Source organism: Eschscholzia californica, unplaced genomic scaffold (assembly GCF_041429995.1).
Source record: "Eschscholzia californica isolate CP2 unplaced genomic scaffold, dmEscCali1.0.p SCAF_4, whole genome shotgun sequence".
Classification (NCBI taxonomy): Eukaryota; Viridiplantae; Streptophyta; class Magnoliopsida; order Ranunculales; family Papaveraceae; genus Eschscholzia; species Eschscholzia californica.
In genome coordinates, this window is record NW_028238461.1 from 1,140,635 (window position 1) to 1,152,819 (window position 12,185).

Consider the following 12,185-nt stretch of genomic DNA (forward strand, 5'->3'; position numbering starts at 1 on the left):
CTCGAAATTTGTTACTATTTTCAACGCGATCCGTCGAAATTTGTTATCTTTTTCAATCGACCCAACCGAAATTTGTCATCTTTTTCAGCCGTTACGACCGAAATTTGTTGTTTTTTTCACCCGACCCTACCGAAATTTGTTACTTTTTTTTTCAGTCGATCCAACCGAAATTCTTTGCGAAAAAAACGACCTAAACCCTAAAACGTTTGTTCAACCATAGAGGAAGATAAGAAAATGTTATTTCTTTACCTAATACATACTATCTTCATTATAAATGTCTTTGTGATGTCGATAACTTCGTTTAAGTTGATGTTGATAGTAGTGACGATATTAGAGTTTTGGTTGTTTATGTGAGAGAAACTACAAGTGAATAAAATATTAGATTTATTATTAATTTTTATTGAATTCCTTCTATTTTGGCACTTTTTATTAAATGATCCTTATAACGCCCTCTTTAAACTAATTTGGTAAAGGAAGAACAAATACATAAATTGACTTTTCTAACGCACTGCCTTTACTAAATAGTGCTCTTCCTATACCAAAAGCCCTTAAAAATGGTTAGTAATTAAGAATACCCATAGCTAGAGAATATATATATATATATATATATATATATCAAAGCATCATGTACAAGAAAGCTGAAGGTGGTGGTGGCCTTGGAAGTTCAATAACCAAAAAAAGTTTTAGGGATTTACAAAAGACACAATCCTCCATGAAAATCTCTCTCATGGTCAAAGATTGAGACTGACATCTCCAAACACTTCCTTTGTTGGAAGAAGAGAGTGAGAGATAATAGATTAATCAAAACCCTAAACTGAAATACTAATCCTAATTAACCAAAGAGGAGTAATTAACTTTGTTTGTTTTGGTGAGAGAGGGTAGCTAGGTTAATTTTGTGTGTTTGGTTCAAAGACAATGATTACTAGCTCAAGGAGAGAGAATCTGTCTTGTAGAGAAATACGTGTAAAGTTGTTTTAGAGAGAGAGAGAGAGAAGTGACCCCCAAGAGTTATGGCTCAAATTTTGGCATCAAACCACATAATAATATGAAGGGAGAGGAGGACAGGTTAGACGATTGCACTCGTGTGCCACCGGGTTTCAGTCATTTTAACCTAATGAGGCACGTGTGTAATTGAGTGTTAAACATCACTCTGAGAATGTATAGTCCAAATTGAATTTTAGATATTTGGGTTAAAATAATATTTAATTATATGAAATGGTAACAAATATTTCGTAATTATTATCTGTGTAAAACTATTTATAGAGTATAAAGTATTCTTTTGTGTAACTAACTCTTTAACTTTTTTCTTTAAATTTAAAATATATATTGTTTTTCCATTAAGTCGAACTACGATAAAACTTATATTTTAGAAAGAGTTTTCATTTCTGTTGATCTTAATATTTTTCAGTTTGCAGAATGCAAACTCAATTTGATATCTCTCAAATTCAGTTTGGAGGATACAAACTGATTTTGTAGAATGCAAACTCAGTATGCAGATTTCGCGAACCCTAAATCTTTGGAAACCAAAAATAACCTGAAAGTTTCATCTTCTTCAAATATGAGAAAACTTATTTTCCTTCTCTTGACCTAATGTTAATGGACGATGAAAACAAATCAAAATATTCATCTATAATCGAATAGACAAACTCTTTATCCATAACTGAATAGAAAAAACAATAATGGAAAAAATCAAAGTAGAAACCTCTAAAATCCTAATATCCTTTCATTCGTAATCAAAATCTAATCAGATCTACAAACTTCAATGCAGTAAATAAGTTGAAAAGAGGAGAAAAAGGTCAGTGGAACATCATTTTCCTAGATTTTGATGAAGTTATGTCTTCATCTTCTTCTTCGTTTCAAAAATAGCTATTTTTTTTAGAGAAGGTAAAATAGATTCATTAATGGGAAAAACAAAAGTACAACCATGGAGGGAAACAAGATGATTAACCAACCATGGCACCACAACAAGAGCATTCTAAGGATGTTACAGTGGGCCTAAAGCCTGTTCAAGACATCCCAATTCATTAATGGGGAAAACAAAAGATTTCCTATCTGTTACCTTCTTCGGATTCCACTCTTTCAGAACCTGAGAGATGGTTTGATTGCTAGTTATGAGACGATGAGAGGGGTTAATCCTCTAAATTCTCGGGTCCATGGAGATACATCTCGTCTATGATCCCAAGTAATTTAGAGGATTTTTAATCGACTCCCAAATTTTAGAAGTGAATGGGCAAGTGAGGAAGAGATGTGTTGATGATTCCCAATTGGACTTGCAAAGAGAGCATCTATTAGGAGCCGTGCAACCTTTCTTTATGATGTTGTCCATTGTGGGGACAGCGTTATGCACTATAGCCCATAAAAGGAAGGAGACCTTTGACGGGATAACCTTGTTCCAAAGCCATTTTGGGATTTTAACTTGATATTGAGAGGATGATGTTGCTTATTGTTCTAGCTTTTAGTACAATGATTTGACTGAAAAACCTTTGTTAGAAAGCATCCATTTTCGAGAGTCTACCATTGAGTTGAGAGTAGTAGTCGCTTCTGTTGTAGTATCAAGGAAGGCAGTGAGGAGACCAATCTCAGAATTTTTAATCGGACGTGAGAAGTGAAGATTCCAAGAGTCATCGCTAAAAGATCCACCTAAATTATCTTCAATCGTAGCAAATTTCTTTTTAGTGGCTCGCCACAATGTTGGAAATCTCTAATTTTATATGTTTAGGATACTTGGGATCATAGACGAAAATGTAGCTTAAAATAGGTATGATTTGCATTAGGTAAAGCTTGGTCTTCCTCTTGTTTTCATCTTTCTTTTTTGTCTAAAAAAACAAACTAGATTTGCCTGCTAGCCTACTAGGTCCTAAGCTTATCCATACCATTACAAGTAAGAGTTACTTTGTTAATCTGAGGCTGAGATAATAGGATGAAGACCGGTGACCGGAGAGTAAATTTGGATCTATTTTATTGGTTGAGGATATTTTCAGAACGAAATTTGGCTGAGGACCTAATTTCAAGTTCTGTAGTTGAAAAGACTAGTGACATTTTGTTTGGTAAAAACCTATCATATTTGTATTTTATTTGATCAAAAATCTAAATATTTTTATATTGATTTGTTGAGAATCCAGATGCACCAGTAGAAAGATTTTTCGTAACTCTTTTGGAATCAATTGCAACCTATTGTAACCAGTTGCAGTTCTTTGACAACCGGTTGCAAACTCTTCACAATTCTTTTGCAACTAGTTAAAAATTAGGAAGATACCTAATTTTCAAAATTAGGTAGTGACAATATCTATAAGACTAGGAGAGTTGTATCTTCTCCTCTAGAAAAACACTTTGAATGTGGTTTTAACTTTATAGATACACACACATATATTATCACCCAATTAAATAGGTACACATACCTATTTTGCTATGACACATAACCTTGAATATAATTGAACCCTAAAAAGTAGTGAAACAAGAAGGAGACAAATCCAAATATGAAGCCAAAAATGAATAATTTCATCACTATTGAAACACAGGATTGAAGAAACCCAAAAACAGAAACATGTGTAAGTATAGTAGTACTGTTTGATTGATGAGCAACTTTATACATTAACAGTCTTACTTTCTTTCTCTCATACTCATAACACCCCCGCGTGCCGTCCGGCACCATATATAGACGCTGCTTCCCTTAATGTTTCCTTAACATATATAAAGAGAGAGAGAGAGAGAGAGAGAGAGAGTCAGATGGGTGAGTGAGTCAGACCCAGTCAGTTGTATTGGGTTTAGGGTTTTTCACTCAGGTAGACAAGAAGGGCAGAGACACTAACTAGTACAGCACAAGTCATTTTCATAGTTCATAATTCAAAGAGATGGAAAGAAGGGAGGATGTCCTTTCATTTTGGTACCCCAGCCCACCTCACTCCTTTGGTCAGTCAGTCAATTGTTGCTTTCTCTTTTTTACTGTCATGTTTTCCCACAACTAATGACCCATGATTCAAATATGTAAATGGGTTTGAGATATATTGGAAAAACGACACCTTAATTAACGAACTTTTTCTTTATTAAGCTGTCATTATATTCTGCTAGACACATATTCCGCTAGAAATCCATGAAGTTTGTAGTCGAATAAGATTTAAATTATCTGCCTTAATTATATTCATCCACATCATCCCGGCCAGAATTCCTTTTTTTTTTGAAGAGGGTAAAATAGATTTCATTAATTGCAAAGGTTGCAACTACAAAGAGAAAACAAGAAAAAAAGAAAAAGATTACATGCTAATTAGAGCATCCTAGCTAAAAACTAATTCTGAGAAGGTGGTGGAGGACTTCCATTCTTGGTTTGTAGACCAGTAAAAAAGGAGAGCTTTGATCGAAATTATAAGATTTTCTACCGATTTACATTTTTCTTCGAAGATCCTTGTGTTTCTCTCTTCCCATAAGCTCCAAATTATAGCATAAGGAACTCCATATCTCAAGAATTTTTTCCTATCAAGCGACTTTGGGAGGGTATTTGAGTCGACTAAGTCCTTGAAACGATTTGACGAATTTGAGAGCTTGATAAAAAATGTAAAAGTTAACTATTCTTATGATGAGAAAGAGTCACCATTTAACAACTACAACTAACAACTACAACGGGCAAGTAACAAAATTAAACTTTTCTAACTACATATATTATAGAAAAAATTGTAGTCGTGTAAGATTATTAAGATAAAATAGTCGTTGTTTTTGTTACATAAAATAGACCTATAGATTTTGTTGATTGGAATATATATTTATAAACTTCTAGTCTATGCAAACAACAACGTGGTGACGTCTTTTCAATAACAAAAAAAAAAAATAATATGGTGACATCTTATCACACCAATGAATTATTAGAGGGGTTTTTTTTTTGATGAAATAATTATTAGAGGGTTAATGTGTTAGAGTATAAAGATCGAGATGAAACGAGATGAATCGAGATGAATCGAGATCCGTAGATATCCGTATCAACCGTCCAAGATATACGAAGATATTATTTATACTTATCCTAGATAGAGTCCTAGGAAAATAAGATACCCGAATCACTCTATAAATAGAAGTGACCTCTATGTATTTTATATTGAGTTGAGGAAACAAATCACAGCTAAAAAAACTGAAGCTGGGAAAACTTAAGACTGAAGGGATGAACCTTCGTTCCAAGTTAAATCGAGAAAGGAACAACACAAAAGTCGTTGTTATGATCGACAAGCTATCCATTGTCGGAAAGGACAAGGTCACGGGTTTAATTTCGGAACAAAATAGACATATTCAATTCGTTGAAAGGAACTTCCAAAAATATAATTAGGAAAGAAATAGAACTCATCATAGATAAAGTATGATATGGAACGTCACGGTTGAAGCCGTAAAAAAAATATAATAGGTCGAGGGTTCACAAGATTCGATTGTGAAGAGGTGAAACGGCCGCACAAATTACTCGTTGCAGCCGGCAAAAAACTTTAGAGAGAGTGATTGGAAGTAATCCAAGACCAAGAAGAAAAAAAAAAAGGAGCCCACATCGTGGTGACTCCACCGAGCACACCAGCAGGGTTGTGCAAATAAGTCGCCGATGAGAAGATCCCCAAGCGCCGACGAACAAGGCGAGTGGCAGCCAAGGTGAAAGCAGTGGCATCAGGAAATCTAACATGGATGTCGCACAGAGATATTAAACTCTGGAAGAGGAAAATATAAAGCCATACTGTGAGAACTAGTGAGAGAAAGTAAACCAAACAACCAAGAATCAAAGATGTGGTTACTCTATTACTGAAAAAAAAACCCAAGATAATCACAAATTGGCATCCAATTGCAATGGTGTTTCCATAATAGTTACCCAGATAACCAATTGGAGATGCCTTTCTCTTTAGTTGGATGTGATACTCCAACTATAGAAATAATAGCAAGAGTAGGGTTTTGAAAAAAAACAACTCACAACGTTGAATACATCAAAACAACATTGGAGGCCGGAGATGGAATATGATGAATATCGAGATGAAGCAATGAAACACGATGATTGAAGAGAGACCATCTATGATGTAAAATACATAGAGGTCACTTCTAGCAGAAGCTAGAAAAATTCGATAAAACAAGATTTATGAACTCGCTCAGGATAATTTAATCGATCAAAAAAATATCGAGAATTTGCGGAAGTTTGATCAGGATTGATTAACCTGCTCTTGATACCATGTGAAAATTCATGTTAGTCGGTAGAATAGAAGATACAAACTAAAATAAAGAACACAATAGTTTACGTGGTTCGGTCGGAGGATCACGACCTACATCCACGGAGAAAGCCATGAATGGCTGGATTATATTATCTCCACAATCGTGGGATTGATTGGTTACAGACTCGAAGACTCAATGCAACTCAACTCAATATAAAATACATAGAGGTCACTTCTATTTATAGAGTGATTCGGGTATCTTATTTTCCTAGGACTCTATCTAGGATAAGTATAAATAATATCTTCGTATATCTTGGACGGTTGATACGGATATCTACGGATCTCGATTCATCTCGATTCATCTCGTTTCATCTCGATCTTTATACTCTAACATAATGCCCTCTATATAAATAGATCAATTGCTAGCTAACAAAAATAAATTCAAGAAAAGGTGTAGATATTGAGATTTTCCAACTTAACTATTGCCTAACTACATATTAACTTGATTAGGATAAATGATACAAAACTTAACCAAAATAATTCCATCCCAATAACCAAGAAAAATGAACTCTAAACAAACTATTTTAGCTTTTGATAATATACATGACATAGACATCAGAAATAAATATTAAAAGGTTGAAAAAGGAAAGAAGAGTATGAAATTGACATGACACTCATGCATGGATGTGATTGTCTCCCACATTCATAATGTAGGACCATTATGTGTCCCTTCCATTATGAGGCAGAGATACCAGTCCAGTAGTAGTACTCTTTCTAGGGTTTTACATTCTATTATTTTGTCCTTTCAACCCTCATTTGTGTTGTAATTTATCTATCTCTGCAACGGCTGTCTTTGTCAACATTCCTTTTAAATATCTCTCTCAAAAATCCATTTCTCTCTTCCATATTATATGAAGAATATGATTCCCTATTTTATGTGATTTGTTTTACTTTACAAGATCAAATAGAGTTAGCCATTTTTGGAGAATAACTCATAAAAGAACCTCAATTTTATTCCCTTATATGACCATGGGTAATTTGCGCCAAACAATCAAATTGAGTTTTCATTGTCTATTATCAAGTTAAGCTTGTTTTTATAGCATCTTAACAAGACTAGCTTTTAAGTTGTGTTAAATTTGTGGTCATCCGACTCAAAATCAATTGACAATGAGTGGAGAGGACCTATTCTTTATATTCTTAGTTACACATTCTCCCATGTGGGACTATTCTCACACTCTCCCTCACGTGTGGGATTCTTTGAGCCTAACACGTGTTTTTTTTACGGGTGACGTGGAGCACGTGTGGCTTTTAAGCCTATCACGTGTGGGCCTAGCTCTGATACCATGTTAAATTTGTGGTCATCCAACTCAAAACCAATTGGCAATGAGTGGAGAGGACCTATTCTTTATATTCTTGGTTGCTAGTTACACATTCTTCCATGTGGGACTATTCTCCCATGTGGGACTATTCTCACAGTTGTCCATTTTTATTTGAATGTACTTGGAAACTAGATTAGAATTGTATTTTAGTAACAGACTATATTTCATCATAATCTATTAGAATAACATTTTTTTCCTCTTAATTAAAAGTCATTGCTTTTAGGTTAATTTTGTTTTAGTCTCCAATTTAGGACCAGTTAGCCATTTTAGTTCCCATAACGCATAAGCGTTTGCAATTCGTGTTGGTTTCTTACAACCAAGTTCATGTTGGTTTTTTTTTCTCATTTACCCGCTTCAACTCTTTTTCTTTCATCTGCATCACCCTAGCTCTCACTCCACATTATCAAAACGTCTCTTCTTTCCACCTCACCTCTTCTTGTTCTTTTTCACATGCGTAAGTAGGATGTCGCCGGTCGATAACTTTATCCGACCTTCAAATAAAAACAAAGATCTTCTCTTAGCACCATTACCACCACCAAAGTTGCTGCCATCAACACCAAGAAGGAGAGGCAGGGTGCACGAAATAGAAAGTTTGATGATGTAGAGTGAAAGGATGATGTGAAGCGAAAGGATGATGTGGACGAGAGCAAAAAAAGATGAGGTAGATAAATGGAAAAAATAATATAACAACAATACCACAAGAGTACATTTTGGAAAAAAAAACAATACCACAAGAGTTCATTTTATTTTTTTATTTTTTTTGAAACACAACAAATATTGGAAACCCTTCAACAAAAAAAAAACAAATATTGGAAACCAAAATAAAATTAACTTATATAAATACATCAATCATTCTTCAGAAATCATTAAGAAAATAATATAAGAGCTAATGAGGCCAAAGAGAACAAAAATAGGAGACCTTTTAATGGAGTTATTATATGGTTGCATGTATTGTTAAGGAATGAAAGTGAAACCCAGAAAGAATATCAAGAAAAACAAGAGGAAGATCGAATTAAGGAAGAAGTAAGAACCCTAGTTGTGGAGGTTTCTATACCATTCCCAATGAAAGAAGGAGAAAGGGGAGGAGGAGGAGGTCCCACTAATTTGAAGGGGAAGTTCACCTGACAAAAGCTAGGGGTTGGACAAGATCCCATTGCAGGACTACCCCTAGATTATGTCTCTTATCATGGTTTCCATGTGGATGATCACTCATTGGTCCATACATACCCTAACCCTAGAGAGAGAGAGAGAGAGAGAGAGAGAGAGAGAGAGAGAGAGAGAGAGAGAGAGAGAGAGAGAGAGAGAGAGAGAGAGAGAGAGAGAGAGAGAGAGAGAGAGAGAGAGAGAGAGAGAGAGAGAGAGAGAGATGAAAGTAAAGAATGACAGAGGGAATTTCTTTTACCGACAAACCAAAGAACACTATACCCAAAGTCTTTTTAGATCATTTATAGTTTAATGTTTTCACAAGTGTTAAGATCAAAAGATCCCTCAGTTTCCATGTGAAGTTCCATTTTGAGACATTTCCAAAGCCCAAAACTAAAGTTCTTGGGAAAATATAAACAACATATATGGTTATCTTATTATTAAACAATGATCTAAATTTTGATTAAATAACTCTAATCAAATTACTGTCAGATAATGTAAATCATAAATAACATTTTTCAAAGTCTTTTACCTCATTAAGCTAATTTCATGATTACCATAAACTACATTTGATAACTAGATAACGAAATTTGGATATAAAAACGTGCAGAATATTCGTGTTGAAGTGGGAATGGGATAAATTTTTTTAAAAAAAATGCAATTTTTTATAATTTTGGTGTGTTTTGGGACATTTATTTTTTGTTGAGGTCATAAAGACTTTGGATAATCTAATTTGACTATAAATTGACTAGAAGACTGCCTAATTTAGTCTCCAAACCAAAATTTGTTTGTTTTCTTTTTATCTACACCACTAGAGGTGAAATGTAGTTGTGGATGGAGGCAGTGTTGAAGAAAAGATTAAGAGTGACAAAAAAAGTAAGCTTGTTGATACTTTGGACTTCAAGCATCTCCAATAGGCAACCAACTTCTAAAATTTAAAATGTCACATAAAATTTAGAATTTTTGCTAAAAAAAAAAAGTTCTTTACGAGACATTATGTTAGACACTCAAAAATTTTCAGAAAGACACCTAAATTTGGAGTGTTATTTTAAGTGTCTCTAAATGTCAACTCCTTTCAACAAATTAAAAAAAATGTCAACTCAACAAACTTCAAAATTTTACCTGATAAAAAATTTCACTATCAACAAGACATTTTAAAAGAAACTCTGAAGAAGACACTTTAAATATGTTTAGAATATCTCTATTTTGCTATGTATAAAAGAAGTTCTTAATTAATACTTAGACACTCAGAATTTTTTTTAAATATTTTTGGTTCTTGAGTATCTGACCGGAGATGTTTTTAAAGATTGCTCTAACGTCATTTTATTGGGTCAGACAAGATTGACCCTCAAGTCATGCCCCCCATCCGAAACGGGATGCCTCAAAGCATCCACCAAAATTAAATAGTTTTGTATAAATAAAATAAGAATAAGGATTAATATAGTTCATAACTTGTAGTATAAGAAAGGAATATATTATCTTTTTCATGTTATTGACCTTTTAATAGTTAGAATGCCCTAATATTTAACCAAAACACATCATTCATAAAAAAGAAAAAAAAATGATCATATCAATATTGTCCCTCTAATCATGCTACTTTGACTGATGCACCAAGAATTCGAAAATGACAAACGAAATAAAAAGGAGAAGGTTTTATAGGATGCACTACTAAAATAGAAGATATATAAGAAATTAGTCTAATATAACGAGGAAAAAAACAAAGAAATTTCAGTTACGGTTACTCCACACGCAAGTTTATCAAACACAATTGACTTATAAAAAGTAGAATATAACATTCCGACCAGAAAATATTAAAGGTTGAATTTAACATTTGAAGTTCAAAGCATGAGTTAACTTGAGACACAATTAAACAAAATCTTGACCTTATTCTAGACAGTTTTAACAACCAATAATGACAACTGAAATTTCTAAAGGAAAATATAGAAGACTAAAAGTGAGAAGATTGATTCGCCCACGGTTGCGTTGTTCTAGTTTTTTTTTTGGTCGATGGTAAACGACAAGATGATGAAAAGAATCCTAAGAGGATCATGACAAGTGCTTTCGAATAATACAAAGGCTAATCGTGTTTAGTTGCGTGATTAATTTGAACTTACATTATAATTTTCTCATGCCCCACAACTTTATAGATGATTTATTTGTTCATATATTTTTAATAAAAACCTAATGAAAGTGGCGGGTAGGTCCATGAAATTATCCTCATGAGTCATGAACAATCCAGTCTTTTGCAGAATCATGACCCAAAAGTTGAATTTAAGCTCCATATGTTTCTTCTAATAGAATTTCTAATTTATACATGATTTCGTAGAGGTGGTTTAGTTTACCCTATTGAATATTTCTTTGGGTGACAAGAAAACTTAATCGAATCAAATCTATACTGAAAGTCGAACAACGATTCAAGCTTAACCTAACTAAGTTATGAAGTTCGTTTGAGTATTGTGTAAGTGAATATGCGCTCATAAACAAAGATCAACTTTATAGGTGATATGCAAGCAGTCGGACGAGCAATAGATTACCAACTTCGTATATGTTGAAAAAATTTAGTAATGTACGAATAAGGTGGGAAGAAAACAAAACCCTAAAGAGATGAAACTTGGACTAATTGAAATGAATGAAAATAACTTTTAATTTTCATTCATGTATATAAAAGTAATTGAAGATTGTAATGTTTTCTGTCTGTCATTATTCACAATCAAAGGCCCTATATATAGGGAAGAATACAACCATCAAAATAGGAAGAGATATACACATAATTATACAAGATTATCTCTAAATAACAAACACTATCTAATCCTAAAATATAGGCATATTATCGGCTGCTAAGACACCCCCTCAGTTTGAGCGGGCGGAGGACAGACGCTCAAGCTGGACCGAAACGACTGGAATAACTCCCGAGATAATCCTTTGGTGAAAATATCCGCATACTGCAAAGCGGAAGGGACATGAAGAACTCTGATATGTCCAAGACGAACCTTCTCTCGAACGAAGTGTATATCTATCTCTATGTGTTTTGTTCGTTGATGTTGAACCGGATTATTGGACAAATAAACTGCTGAAACATTGTCACAAAACACTATTGATGCACGCTGCAATGGAGTATGGAGTTCGAGAAGTAAATTTCGAATCCACGACGTTTCAGCCACTGCATTAGCGACACCTCGATACTCGGCTTCTGCACTAGAACGCGAGACTGTAGGTTGTCTTTTAGCAGACCACGAAATAAGATTGTCACCAAGAAATACACAATAACCTGATGTAGAACGTCTTGAATCTGGACAGCCACCCCAATCCGCATCAGAGTAAGCAATTAAATCATGTGAGCCTGACTTAACAATGCGTAAACCATATTCGAGTGTGCCTTGTAAATACCGGATTATGCGCTTCATAAATGCAAAGTGAGGCTCTCGAGGTTCATGCATAAAGAGGCAAACCTGTTGAACTGCATATGACAAATCTGGCCGAGTGAACGTCAAGTACTGCAAAGCAC